At 33.5% G+C, this 14,290-nt stretch overlaps 1 long non-coding RNA gene across 5 annotated transcripts; it reads right to left on the reverse strand.

Moving 5' to 3' along the window:
* Nucleotides 1–7,918: 7,918 nt before the first annotated feature.
* LOC134234183 (uncharacterized) lies at nucleotides 7,919–12,629 on the reverse strand. Of its 5 annotated transcripts, XR_009985132.1 has the most exons (8): nucleotides 11,853–12,629; nucleotides 11,151–11,381; nucleotides 10,582–10,670; nucleotides 9,145–9,273; nucleotides 9,006–9,038; nucleotides 8,806–8,916; nucleotides 8,355–8,478; nucleotides 7,919–8,207 (listed from the first exon to the last, which is right to left on the reverse strand). It is a non-coding gene; the product is annotated as an uncharacterized LOC134234183 (long non-coding RNA). The 5 variants fall into 5 exon arrangements; XR_009985130.1 differs by having other exon boundaries at nucleotides 10,582–10,656; nucleotides 11,151–12,629; XR_009985128.1 differs by having other exon boundaries at nucleotides 11,151–12,629.
* Nucleotides 12,630–14,290: the final 1,661 nt, after the last annotated feature.

The following is a 14,290-nucleotide window of genomic DNA, read 5'->3' on the forward strand; positions in this document are numbered from 1 at the left end:
AAAGAAAGTGCCTTATCAAGTTGGAAGTAGAATGTTTCCCCAACGTTGGCCCAATGTTTCTAATTCACCCTTAAAGAATGTGTCTTATTAAGTTGGTAGTATTATATTGGCCCAACGTTGGCCCATTGTTTGTAATACACCCTTAAACCCGCCCTATCAAGTTGGTAGTAGTATTTTGGCCCAACGTTGGCACAATATTTGTAATCACACACAAGTGTTATTTTGTTTAGGCGTTTCAAAGATGGGATATTTGTATTGGGCCAACGTTGGCCCAATTATTATACTGCCAACTAATTGATGGTGTCATTAACTTTGCACTTAAGTGATCACAGCACCAAAGAGTGCTTTATTCTATTTTTTGAATTGTGTTTATACTTGTTTATTTGTAATAACCCAGATAGCAGAACATCGTTGACCCAATCTTACATTATGGTTCTATTATCTATGTTGGGTTACCTTGATTGGGCCAACGATGGCCAAACATGGAATATTGATAGCTGGTTATGTATAATGGTGCGCTAATGTTGGGCTAACTGTTGGCATTATATCATAAAACTATTATCATGAGAGAAAATATTTGTTTGGGGATTGGCATCGGCCCTACGTTGGCCCAATATACCTTGAATCTGACTGAGCATCATGGGTAGACAACAACCGGGCTACTTGTAATATCCGCGCCATTTTTATTCTGGCACGAGCGAGCGTAATGAGACTGATACCTTGCATATCTACATCCACTTTGTAAGTATTTAGAATATGTTTGCTTCGACACAGCTTAATTAACGTTTATAGATTAAACGATATCGTGTACAAATCTGTGTGAATCAGACACGGGGAAGTGCAGAGGCCAGGTGCTGTTGGGTCCACACTGTCCCAGATAGCATGCTAACATTGGGCCAACGTTGGGCCAATGTGATCGGTTTCATCGAGCCAATGTTGACAAAAGACATTGACCCAGTTTAAGTTTGCTCATCGGACCAATAATGTTGGCCCGATATGTTGGGCCAACGTTGGCCCAATGTAGGGTGTTATTTCTATAGATATTGGCTCAACGTTGCATCAACATTGGCCGAATGAATGCGACATTGTTGGCGAAACGTCAACAAGAATATTGGGCCGATATTGTCATTTTGCTCCTTAGCCCAATGTTGGCCCGATATATTGGACCAACATTGGGCCAATGTGTATAAACGTTTAATTGTAACAAATTTGTATAATAACAAATCTGATCGTCTTTACAATCAGAAATAAATCTACAACCAATCCTACTTGAAAATACAAGCTAGCTAAAATAAATTTAAAATTCTTATAATCTATCAAAACAAAATAAATTATCAGTGATTAATTTTTTTGTTTCTATACAAGAACAATAAATGAAAGTATAGAATAACAAATGTGTTTTGATACAGCTAAAACAATAAATAATTTGCCCCTTATTTAGATTGAAATTTGTGTCTAGTAGAATATATTTCCGAAGTCTACCACTTAATTTACGTATGTACACTTAACGTCGAGTACATGATCAAACACTTTGAAAATGTTGAACTTGTTGAAGTTAAAACAAAATTTATTCAGTACTAAACATAAATTGGGTTCTTTCATTTACAATTTATTCTGTGTAACGACAAATTTTCAATACATGTACTTTATATGGGGCAACATTGAATCAAAATCGTTGTGATGATGATGATCAAGGCTTAGCGTGAAAATGTAAGCTAATCACTTATTCACTCCATGAAACAAAAAACACGGTTATTCCTTAATTGACAGCTGAAACATATAGTGATATACTTTAATCGTATGTTTACTCTTTACTGAGAAAAGTAACAAATGTATTAAATACCAAATACTACAATTTTAGTGCTACAGGAGATTGTAAAAAGACATTGAGAACACAATCAAAGAATAGCTAAGGTATGCCAAGGACAGGGATGGGGGAGGAAGAAGCGGACAGAGAAGAAAAGAAGGGGGAGGAGGAGACTCGGGAAGAGGAAATGGAGACTTAGGAGAGGGATCAGATGGAAAGTGGCAGTGCCTAACATTTTTTTCTATAATATAGTGTGACATACCTGTACTTCTACCCTTTTCTGTGTCTGCTTGTCGGTTACAAACACGATGCAGATGCCAGAACATTTTTTATGTAAGTAAACATATTGACGTGATTCATTTAAGTATTATTTTAAGAACAGGAGGGCTTTGTTTATTTGTTAGACGTGCTTATTGAAACCTGTAATTTACTGAACCTGTGCATAAATTTACATCAGAGAGGGAGTATACAGTCATATAATCCTACATGTATCGCTTGAAGTGAGCATCAACTTTTAGTTCATTATCAATGTTTTCTTCATGCACTGAGCAATAAAATTAAAGTATGTTATAATTTAATTTTATATTTTGATTTCTTTTTCCTCAGTTTTTTAATTAATGTATAGCTACTTACAATGCAATACTCATTGATGGGAATTTTATGAGATATTGAGAATATGTATTAAACTATTAATCTAGCATATATAGCATATATAGATAGTATTAAAGGGCTTTTACCATTAAACTGTACTACAAAACTAGTATAACCTTATTGTATATATTAATATACTTGTTTGTGAATTTTGAGGACAAATAGCCAACCAGTGAAGAGCAAATGAGTTGTCATGATGGAGAGCCAATAAGATACAAACCAACGTTGGCCCAAAAATGATGTTTTCCTAATATTGAAACAATAAGTGGCCCAACAATGGCTCAATAATATCCGTTCGTTGGTCCAACAATAAGCCAACAAGTTGGTCTGATTGAGGGCCGATGAGCAAATTACCGTTGGCCCAACATTCATTGCTTACAATGGCCCAACTGTACAAAAATGACGTTTGCCCAACATTGAAAAAATACATGGGTCCAACAGCGGCCCAATATTAACAGTTACATTGGCCCAACAATAAGCCAACAAGTTGGTTTGATTAAGGGCCGATGAGCAAATTACCGTTGGCCCAACGTTAATTGCTTAAAATGGCCCAATTGTACAAAAATGACGTTTGCCCAATATTGAAATAATACATTGGCCCAACAGTGGCCGAACATTAACTGTTACATTGGCCCAACAATAAGCCAAAAAGTTGGTTTGATTAAGGGCCGACGAGCAAATTACCGATGGCCCAATGTTGAATGCAAACGGTGGCCCAGCATAAGGAGCAATGTTGGCCCAACAAAGGTCCAATAACATCCTGCTATCTGGGGAAGTTCCCCCAAATTATTTACATGCGTACAGGATAATTAACTCTCAATATGTTGATCATCTGATTGACTCTCCGTTGATTGTCACGCTTCACAGCATAGTTGCTCATTAACGACGTGTTTGTTAATGCCTAGGTCACATTTCCCGTCCGGTAGCCGTAGACCGGTGGTAATCGGTGGTAATCCGTGGTGTTAGCGATGTCCCAACATCGGTCCACATCGGCCTAGTAGTCCTTAAAGTATCAGTCACATCATCCAGCGATGTGCATACGATGGGCAACCAATGCGTTTTATGAGAAAAATGGCGTGGTTGCCGGCCGCACTTACAAAGGCCCAGCGATGCATTGCTAATCATAAAACGATGTTCCAGGATAATCGATCGATGTACATTACATCGCTCATACATTGGTGAACATAGTTCGTACATCGGTCGACTACGGGCCAATGTTTGGTCGAACATCGACCGATGATCGGTCGTTATCTGTTGAACACTACTAAACTCCCCGATGACCTCAGATTCAACGGATATTGGACGATGCTCGGCCATACATCGGCCGATCCTTGAAAGATGTGTTAATGATGGGTTGCCGATGAGGAGCGATGTGAGGCATCGGTAGAGACATCGCTGAATTTTAACTACGAATTATTTCCTACCGATGACCCCACCGATTCGCAAAAACGTCTCAGTCACCGTCCGATCACTAATGGTGCCCGGCCGGCAACCACGCCATTTTCACCAAAAACGCATCGGTTTCTCATCGTAAACCCCATCGTTGGATAATGTGACTTATACTTTAGCACATTCCGCTTTCCTTCGAGGCATGCCAGGTGCACTGCAGTCATAGTATAAATTAACACAATTAACTACTCAAGTCATTAAAAAGAAGTAGGTGTCAGGACTGAAATGCAATAAAATTTAATTACGGCGAAATGCAATAAAATCTAATCACGGCGGATGCCGATTTTAACCATGGCACAGCTCGTTTAACCATGGCGAACATAAATTTAACCATGGCTGGCCGCCATGGTAAAACCCCTTGTGGAGAACCCTTGTTTTCCTTGTTTAAGGTTAAAGTTTTTAAATAAGTACTGAATTCTCCAAAGTCAAGGTCTAAAGGTCAAAATTGTTGGTAAGAAATAAAAAAAAACCTTGCCAAAAAAAACCCCATAATTTTATGTGAAATATGAAATTCCTAGTTTGTACCATTCAAAAGATATGGTCAAGGTTTAAGTTTTTCATAAGTATGGAAATCTCCAAGGTCAAAAGGTCAAAGTTGTTGTTATCCAATTGAAGGTATTGTCACTTAAAATACATATGTGAAATACGAAGTCCTAGTATCTGACCTTTCAAAGTTGTAACCAAGGTCAAAGTTTTTGAAAAGTAGGCCAATCTCCAAGCTCAAGGTCATATGGTTAAAGTTCTTGGTATCCAGTGAAAGTTCTTTTCACAAGGATTACATATGTTAAGTATAAAAGTCCTAGCATTTTACCGTTTAAAAGTTATGGTCAAGGTTAAAGCTTTTTCATTAGTACGGAAATCTCAAAGGTCAAGGTCAAAAGGACAAAATGATTGGTATCCAATGAAAGGCCTTGCCACAAAAATACATATGTGAAATAAAAAAAAGTCCTTGTTTCTACCACGCAAAAGATATAAGTAAAAGTTTGGAATATTTGTGTAAAAGTGGGTCAAACTCCATAGTCAAAAGGTCAAATTTGGTGGTAACAAAAGAAGGTCTTGTCTCTAGGAATACATATGTGAAATATTAAAGTCAAAGCTCCACTTAATCAAAAGTTATAGGCAAGGCTAAAGTTTTTGTGACGGACTGACAGGCGGACAGCCTGACAGACTGATAGACTGACGGACAGACGAATGAGATTTAATGTCCCTTCGCTTTCGCGAAAGCGGGGGACAAAAAACCAAAGGAAGGAGAAAAAAACTCATGATGTAAGTATATAAATCATTTAATTTTCAGAAACTAGTACAGTATTACAATCATGACTTGATGTTATGTTAACCCACTGCGACTTATAAAACATCAAGTAGGATTAAATAAGTACTTTTTAGTGTTTTTATATGCCCCCTTTTCGCTACAATAAAGACTACCTCTATTTTTCTCTTAATTTTTAAAAAGAAGTATGAAACTTGCATGATATATGTCAAAAACGAAACATTTCATCATTTTTTTTTCAATTTGTCAATTCCTTTGCTTTGAGCGGATTTTTTTCTATGTAATTGTGTATTAAACACAAAAAATGGTCCATATTTTGACAGTGAACTCATTTCAGTGCAATAAAGATAAGGTAACAAAATTTCATTCTATTTTTTTTTTAGCATAATACATGCAAATATATTTCTAAGAATTAGAATTTTGTATCATTAAGTTTTCGTAATTTCCAATTAGTTTTGAATACTTTTAATATTCCACAGAGCCAAAATGAATTTGAACTACCTTATATATATTGGATTCCGAAACTTCATAAGAATCCTTACAAACAAAGATACATTGCAGGTTCCAGTAAATGTTCAACCAAGCCTCTTTCGTTACTTCTCACTAAAATATTGACAGTAGTGAAGGAAAAACTTCAAGAGTACTGTGCAACTATGTACTCAAGAAGTGGTGTAAATCAGATGTGGATACTTAAAAATTCTAAAGAACTTTTGGACAATTTGAAATCACAAGACTTCACAAAAATCAACAGCTTAAAAACTTACGACTTTTCAACTTTATACACAACGATTCCCCACGACAAATTAAAATCCAGGCTTTTTGATATCATTGACAGCTGCTTCTTCAACAAAAATGGAACTCGTAAATTTACTTACCTCGTCATTGGTCATTTGAAAAATTATTTTGTTAAAACAGATTCTGATTTCACAAATAAGTACTCTGAAGTTGACATCAAGAAGATGCTTGAGTTTCTGATTGACAATATCTATGTGGTTTTCGGGGACCAGGTATTCCAACAATCCATTGGAATTCCCATGGGTACAAATTGCGCTCCGTTATTAGCAGACTTATTTTTATATTCATATGAAGCAGAATTTATACAAAATCTTATGCGTGAAAAGAAGAAAACACTTGCTGTGGCCTTCAACTCGACATTTAGATATATCGACGACGTGTTGTCAATTAATAATGATAATTTCCATTCCTACGTCGATACGATATATCCTGGTGAGCTTGAGATAAAAGATACCACAGAGTCCGACACTTCTGCTTCATACTTGGATATTTTACTTGAAAAAGACACTAATGGTAATCTAACAACCAGGCTATATGATAAACGTGATGACTTTAAGTTTTCTATCGTCAACTTCCCTTACTTATGCAGCAATATATCTTCATCACCTGCATACGGAGTATATATATCTCAGTTGATTCGATACGCAAGAGCGTGCTCTACGTATGAACAATTTCTTAAACGAGGTAAATTATTGACAAGCAAGTTGATGAAACAAGAATATCAACAGTCTCGTTTAAAGTCATCATTTCGTAAATTCTATGGTCGATACAATGACCTTGTCAGCAAATACAATTTATTATTGAGTCATATGCTGACTGACGTTTTTCATACCAATTGTTAGTCCATTATTTATACACTGAATTGACGACGGATTTTTTCCGTTATTTCCTGATCATGACAACGAGCACACGGCGGGTGTGACCGGTCGGCAAGGGATGCTCACTCCTCCATGGCACCTGATCCCACCTCTGATGTTTCAGAGGTCCGTGTTTGCTCTGCTCTTATTTTGTATATTGTTTAATGGACGTTGAGATTGAATACTGTTCGTTATCTCCATATCCTTCTTTTGGCCTCGTTTACATATACAATTTTATCATTGAGTCAAATGCTGACTGACATTTTGTTTTAATACTTATGATTAGTACATTATTTACACACTGAATTGACGACGGATTTTTCCGTTATTTGCCGATCATGATAAGGAGTATGCGGCGGGTGTGACCGGTCGGCATTTGATGCTTACTCCTCCATGGCTACTGATCCCAGTTTGATGTTTTCGAGGTCCATGTTTGCTCTGGTCCTATTTTGTATTGTATTATGAACTTCTGAGCCTAAATACTGTTTGACATCTCAATTTTTTTCATCCAAAATAAATTAATGTTTAGAGCTGTTTTCTTTGATTTAATATTGCGGTTCAACAGAGTTTAAAATACGTAGAATTTACTTCATGATGAAGAAGAAAATATTTGTATGATTTGATTTGAAGATATTTTATTATGTTGCAATTATATAAACGGATTTGGCAGCAGGCATAGCCTATATAAGCCTTCTCCACAAATATATTTTTATGAAATTAAATTACTTACTAGTACATAAACATGGATGACCGATTCGGTAAAACAATTTTCTATATATTTTGTTCATTGTTAAATAAATTCCATAAAATTCACTTTTAATGTTATTTTTTCAGCTAAAAACAAAAATGCTGAATTTCATATTTTTAGTCACTTTATACTGTATATGATAACCTCCATTTTGATAAAATTTGATAAAATCCGAAAACGCCAGAAAAAGAATACTTCCGAGGCATCCTGAACTCATTCTACTGCTGGAAATAAAAACATTTGTATACAATAAAATATTTTCTTAACCGATGAAGGAAAACATGTATTTTCTGTATTCCAATTCATACGTCCATTTACTTCCTAAGTTCTTTTTTCTAAAACTACATGTACATATTCCTTTTCTTTTAAGTCTTGATTATTTTCCTTGATCTTGAATCCTTCCCCCACGACTTCCGTGTATAAATTGGAATTATTAAAATTTGACTTCATAATTATTTCATAACATTCTGGATGAGTTGAAATGGGAACAACGCTGGCGTGATCATAATAGTCCGCTCTATCTGTTTCCTCTTTTTCATTAAGATGATTATATAATTGATCCTCCATTTTTTCCCTTTTCTGTCCACTATTTTCATATTCTTGTTTGGGCCGAGAATTCTTTTGACATTGCTAAAAAATATAATTGCTACAATTAAACATTCATGTATACCAGAAAACCAGTACTATAAACCGATCATAATGTTTTCGTAAATTGAAATTGTCATTTTATTTTAATTATGCATCGATATATTAATTTAAAAAAAACAAAGGACATACGTTTTGTGTAATTTGGGTATACAAGTGTCCCGTTGGTTTCTCGTCATACTCCATGTCGTAGGGTACTTTAAGTGAACTACAGTTATAAGCTGCATTACTTGTCAGCTCGACCTCCCCTGTGTCTCTGAAAAGATTTTTTTGTCTGAAAACATACATTTAAAAGATATTTCTATGTTTTCTTTTGCCATAACTTGAAAAGTGTAAGTTTATGTTGCTTTAAAGTGACGATTTTCAATGTCTACATGATGTTAGTTTTTTTAAATTATAATTTTACTTTTATTCATATCACTTATTACTTTCCTTATCAATGATATTATAATATTTTAAAATTAAAATTTGTTCTATTGGTTGATACATAATTGATAAAATTAAAACAAAGTTTAGCATGTAATCAAGACTACTCAATTATACATATATTTGGGAGAGCTGTGAATCATAATTATTTTATTACTTTTTTCATCCTTTCTTAATTGTGCTCTTCTGAATAAAGTTGTGATAAGAAATTCCAACACAGCTCCAAGTACAATACCACCTAGTAAAGCTCCGATTACTGCCCCATATGCTGTTAATATGAAAAAATTGACTGTATTAAGCAAATATATTTTAAAATGGGCCTTGGCATTCATTCTATTTTTCAATTTTTAATTTTACCTGTTTCGTTTTCCGAAGAGCCTTTGAAATACTCTGAAATTAGAATTATGTTGAGTGGTTTAAAAGAATAACTATAGATAAAGATATAGATAGTCACATTTACACAATTTAAAAATTCCATAATAATTAATAATTAGACCTTGTTTAAAATTAGGCAAACATGTTGAATTTTTATTTTCTTCTGTTTGCTTTAATTCGGTTGTAGAATCTGTCTCCTTTGAAGTTGAAATGTCGGTACCCGATGTTGTTGTGATAACTTTCCTTGTGGCTTAAAATGATTGTTCACAATAAGTTTTTTTAACAAAGATAAAAATCGTATCCAGTCAAATAACATTAACTAATTTAAGGGACTCCGACCCTCAGCCAGGAAGGACAACTCTTTAATTTATAATTTTATTCAAAATGTCTTTAAATGGAGCTTGAAAATTAAATATTTTTATGCAACAATTTTCATTTTATGCCTCTCAATGTGCTTCAAAGTTCTTTGAACTTCTCAGAAAGGTATAATTAAAAGTAGAAATTTTTATCCCGAAAAAGCATTTTTAGATTCCAATGTTTATTAACATGATATGAAATTAGAAGTGATTTATGGAGCTTTGCAAAGAACCTTGAAGCACATTGAGTTGAATAATTTTTTAAGATGACTTAAAACAAACACCTTTCTAGTATATTGATTTGATTAAGACTTCGAACATTTGCTACCTTTCACCTTTGACAGTTATTATTGCTGCTTTATAAAGCAATAATAAACCGTACAATTTTTTTGCTTGCTTGCTTATTAATAAATACCTTGATGAGACTTTTCATTCCTCTCAGATATGTAATTAGACCTCAGTAGGGTATATCACTATGTTTTATACGCACTTTTTTTTCTAATGCGTGCATGTTTTGTAGCATACATGTACTAATCAATTCATTTCCTTCAAAGAAATTTACTTTGTTTTTATGTACGTGAAATGTATTTGGAAGATTTTATACTTCAGAATCTGTTTGCAATATAACCTACTTTATTTTGCGTTTTGAAACTGAAAAGACAGTCTTCAATAGCAAGACAATAATTTATAGATATTTTGCACATTGTTGTTGTACATATTAGTGAACTGTGACTACTAACTTTTTGAGTCAGTGACAGTGTATGCACCTGTCCTAATATGTGATGACACTTTCTGTGATATTATAGGTGCCAAATTTCTGAAAGTAGCATGGCTAATATATAGTTTCTGAGGATCTTCCATTGGGATTGACATTCCTTTCACATATTTACATAAATCAATTATAGTAAAGGATACTATAAATTAAATTTTTCAAGTTCTGCAATTCGCTTACAAAGTTGGCCAAGTAGTCAGGACTTGTTTTTTTATCAAATAATGAACTTCTGAGAGTATTTCTGAATGAGCACGGAATGATTCTATGTTTACTTATGTATATAACCATTAAACCAATAAATACCTATAAACAAAGTCCCTTGTATATAAGCTTGTATGTAAATACAATGGCCTACAACAACATTATTCAAATTTATGTAAATAGTTAGTATGAATGTTTCCCAATCATTTGCTTTTAGTAAAAATATTACCTTATTAGGCATTCTTTCTTTGTGTACAGGCCTTTGTATTTATGACTCTTGACTCTTTGATACTGGTATGACTTGCTGTCGATAATTTGCTAAGTTGTAAAATATGAACATAATTTACACTAAATAAACAAGTAAAAATGTAATTGTTTACAAAGAAATCAAATTATGCATATGTTCTCATTAACATTAATCATAAAAAATGATTAACTTTTGTACACTAATAGTATGTGTTTCACATGATGCTCATTCCCTATTGGGTTGGAAAAATGCACCTCGCTGGCTCATAACACAAATTTCAAAGTGCTCAATATATTCGATTTTTGGATTATGAGCCTAGATTTAACATTTCTGCGATTAAAAAAAAAACTCAACTCTAACTTAAAAAAGCTCAATGTTCAGATGCGCTGTATTTATTAAATACAGCCCAGAACATGAACCATACCCATGGTTCACATTGAACGTTTACTGACCACGTGCTTTTGGCGTCCACGAATAAAAAGACGAAAATTGCAACCAAAAAAAAAATCCATTTAAGTACTATTAAAGCTGAAAAGTATTTATTTCATTACCTGAGAGTCTTTTGTGCATAGTTATTTACAGCTGTAAGGTCGTAGATAACATGCGGCGGTTTATTTTGCTGATCCGTTCTCGCTTCGCCTCGCGTCGGCCATTGTTTTTGTGACGTCAGCCCCCAATGTTTGCCCCCAGTCCAAGATGGCGGCCAATAACCTTGATAGTGTCTTTTACCTTTGACTGTTTCTTCATCTGAGTGGATCATGACTGCAAACATTTACTGGATTCTGCGTTTTCGTGTGAAAAAGAAAATTATATCAATTCATGTTATAAATCTATATCCTATGTCGATATTTCATTATAATTGTTTATTATACCATTGCATACAAACATTTCTTGTTTAACATTTTTGTTCGAGGACGAACAGTTTATCAAAGGAGGGAAAGATGTATTGATGTGAAATATATGTGTTTTATGGACTGTGAACTCATGGATACGTAAAAATATGAACTCTTGTGATTATACAAGCATTTAATATGAAATGTCTATTACAAATACAGTACATTGTGCAAATTGATCGTAAATACCGGCTTTGATGTGTGTCTGTCGATCACGTTGTTTTCCTTTTTGGTCATGGTGATTCAGAAGATTCGAACTTACAAGAGGGGTTCAGGTTATTGTACTTCGTCCTCGAACGTCATTATTTTATTACTGTTAACCTATACGCAACATATATTGTAAATTTTCATTCATCTTACCTTTATTGTTTATTATTATGTATTTGTTTTACGGTTCGTATTTTTCATGGTTTGTCCCACTTCAGCGATGTTGTTAGTATCGTCTGCCATTTTGGTCTATACTTTCATTTTGGTTAGGTAAAGCGCACTGCGCATGTTCGGTAGTTAAACCCTATGTAAGCGTCGCCACAGACTTTTGACTCTGCAGAACGTCGGCTCAACAACTTTCATAGAAATTGTACGTAAATACTGATATAACTAACGCTTGAGGAGGTTTTACTATAGGTTACATTTACCAAATAAATTTATTAAGGAATTCAACAGTCTCTACGAAGTTTTTATATAGTTTACATTGACCAGATTTAATAAAATCAATAGTTACTTTTTTGCCAAATCATAATATGTGACCAAATCATAATATGTGACGTCCGATCTGATCAAATGTATTACATCACCATGGATTGATTATTTGGTATCCAGTCATCTGAATTATATTAATTACGTTAATTAAATCATTGTTGAAACTTTAATAATCTTTATCTTGTGATCTTGTTTGCCCATGCATGGCAATATATTACTGACCAACACAGGGATTTACCTTACCAGATCAACAAGGATTACCCATATAACAACTTACCAGGAATTATCATATAATGGTTACAATGAAATATATATCCTTCATTGGTGATTTGATCAATCATAAAAGCCTCATACCCCGGGCACGTTACACAATGCTTCACAAAAACATCATGTTGTTCCACAAACAATGAACTTAAACTAAACATTTAATAAAAGTGATGAAACTAAAAGAACTGCTTTTCTGATCAAAAAAATAATTTAAAGATAGAATAAATAATTTTTGAAATAGTATAAGAAATTAGAGTTATAGGGTAAAATTTCTTAATAACAACATTAATTTTTAGATTAAAAAAAAAAACAAGCATACGGGTACAATAATATTTACCTGCATCTTTCGTCATCTCGGAAATCTGTTGGCTGAGACACTGGTCAACAATGCAATTTTTTATTGGTTCTGAAATTGTATTCAGGTCATGGTACAAACAAAGTTTTATGTTAGAAATTGAAATTAACATTTTGAGTCATGTTTACTGAGTAGAGAGAAAATGTTTCACCTTGTGCTTCTATTTTTAAGTCAAAATTTCACAATAATGAGATTTAAAGAGACAAAAGTTTATAAATTTATATTGAAAAGTAGAATTTTGAATGATTATTAAGAATCCTTAATATTTAAGAATATTTAAAAAGCAATATTACATGTATTTGCATCATTTGAAACAGAAAAGACAAGCATAAATTATAAATTTTTGTTGCAACATCTGTCTTTAAGACATACGAGGGTTGTTCGAAAAGTTCGTGGACTACTGTCATATCTTTTTTATTTGACGTCATATGTTATCCAAATTTGGTAGAAACATTTTAACAATAAATCCAAAGGATATGAATTAATTTTTTTTTAAATACCACGATTTTTTCAAAACTTATCCAGAATTTAAAAATGCAAAAATCGTATCGCGGAGCAGGTCAAAATTTAGTAAGTTACGAACAAACACTATATAATGTCTGAAGTCATATTCTCTGTAAAATGATGCAAAAAAGGAAAAACAACCGAGAAATCCAAATTTAGAATTGATAAATCGATTTCTATTCCAAATCATGGCTTAATATTTTGCTTTGTTGAAAAGAAATCAACTTGAGAAGATAGGCAGTCCTCGTTAAAAACGACAAAAACGATGACGTTTTATAACGTCACGGAGCAGCCGATAACGATACAATTTTGTCTTTTACTCAGGAAAAATCTTAAATAAACTAAAAAATACTGAAGGAATCAATAAAATATGTCACAAGCGAGTTGTACATGTGTGTACAAATCGTATAGGCAGTATTTGAGTGACAGAGACTTTGTATGAGGTGAGGACAATCTGCGAAAGAAAAACGTTTATCTGTAAAAATCTTAACAAAAACTTTAAAAAGTTCGAACGTCAAGTAAAGACATGGGTGCTTTAGAGTTGCCTACCCTGTGAAAGCAAAGTTAAGTAATAAAAGAAATTAAAACCCTAACAGAGGAAATAATACACCGAAAGCAATTCTTAAAAAATGAATTTCAAGTATTAGAAAAGGGATCAATGATTGGGCATTCGATTACACTTTGTGAAATGTATAGGAATAGTATATAAATTTTAGAAATTCTCGACACTATATTATGACGTTACATTGTCGTTAAGGGTGCTCCGCGGGTACAAAACATGCTGATTTTAAAATGACGTAGATTGATTTCTGTTAAATGGAATGGAATGAAACATCACACATCAGCAAAACAAATGTTTTTACATATTATATTTATCCTTATTTTGAATTTCTAATGAGTTATATAACGAAGATTGACATCGTCCACGAACTTTTCGAACAACCCTGTATGTATACTTTTTTTGATAAATCGG

This window comes from Saccostrea cucullata, unplaced genomic scaffold (genome assembly GCF_032062105.1).
Source record: "Saccostrea cucullata isolate Sc308-1 unplaced genomic scaffold, CSIRO_AGI_Scuc_v1 ctg3874, whole genome shotgun sequence".
Lineage (NCBI taxonomy): Eukaryota > Metazoa > Mollusca > Bivalvia > Ostreida > Ostreidae > Saccostrea > Saccostrea cuccullata.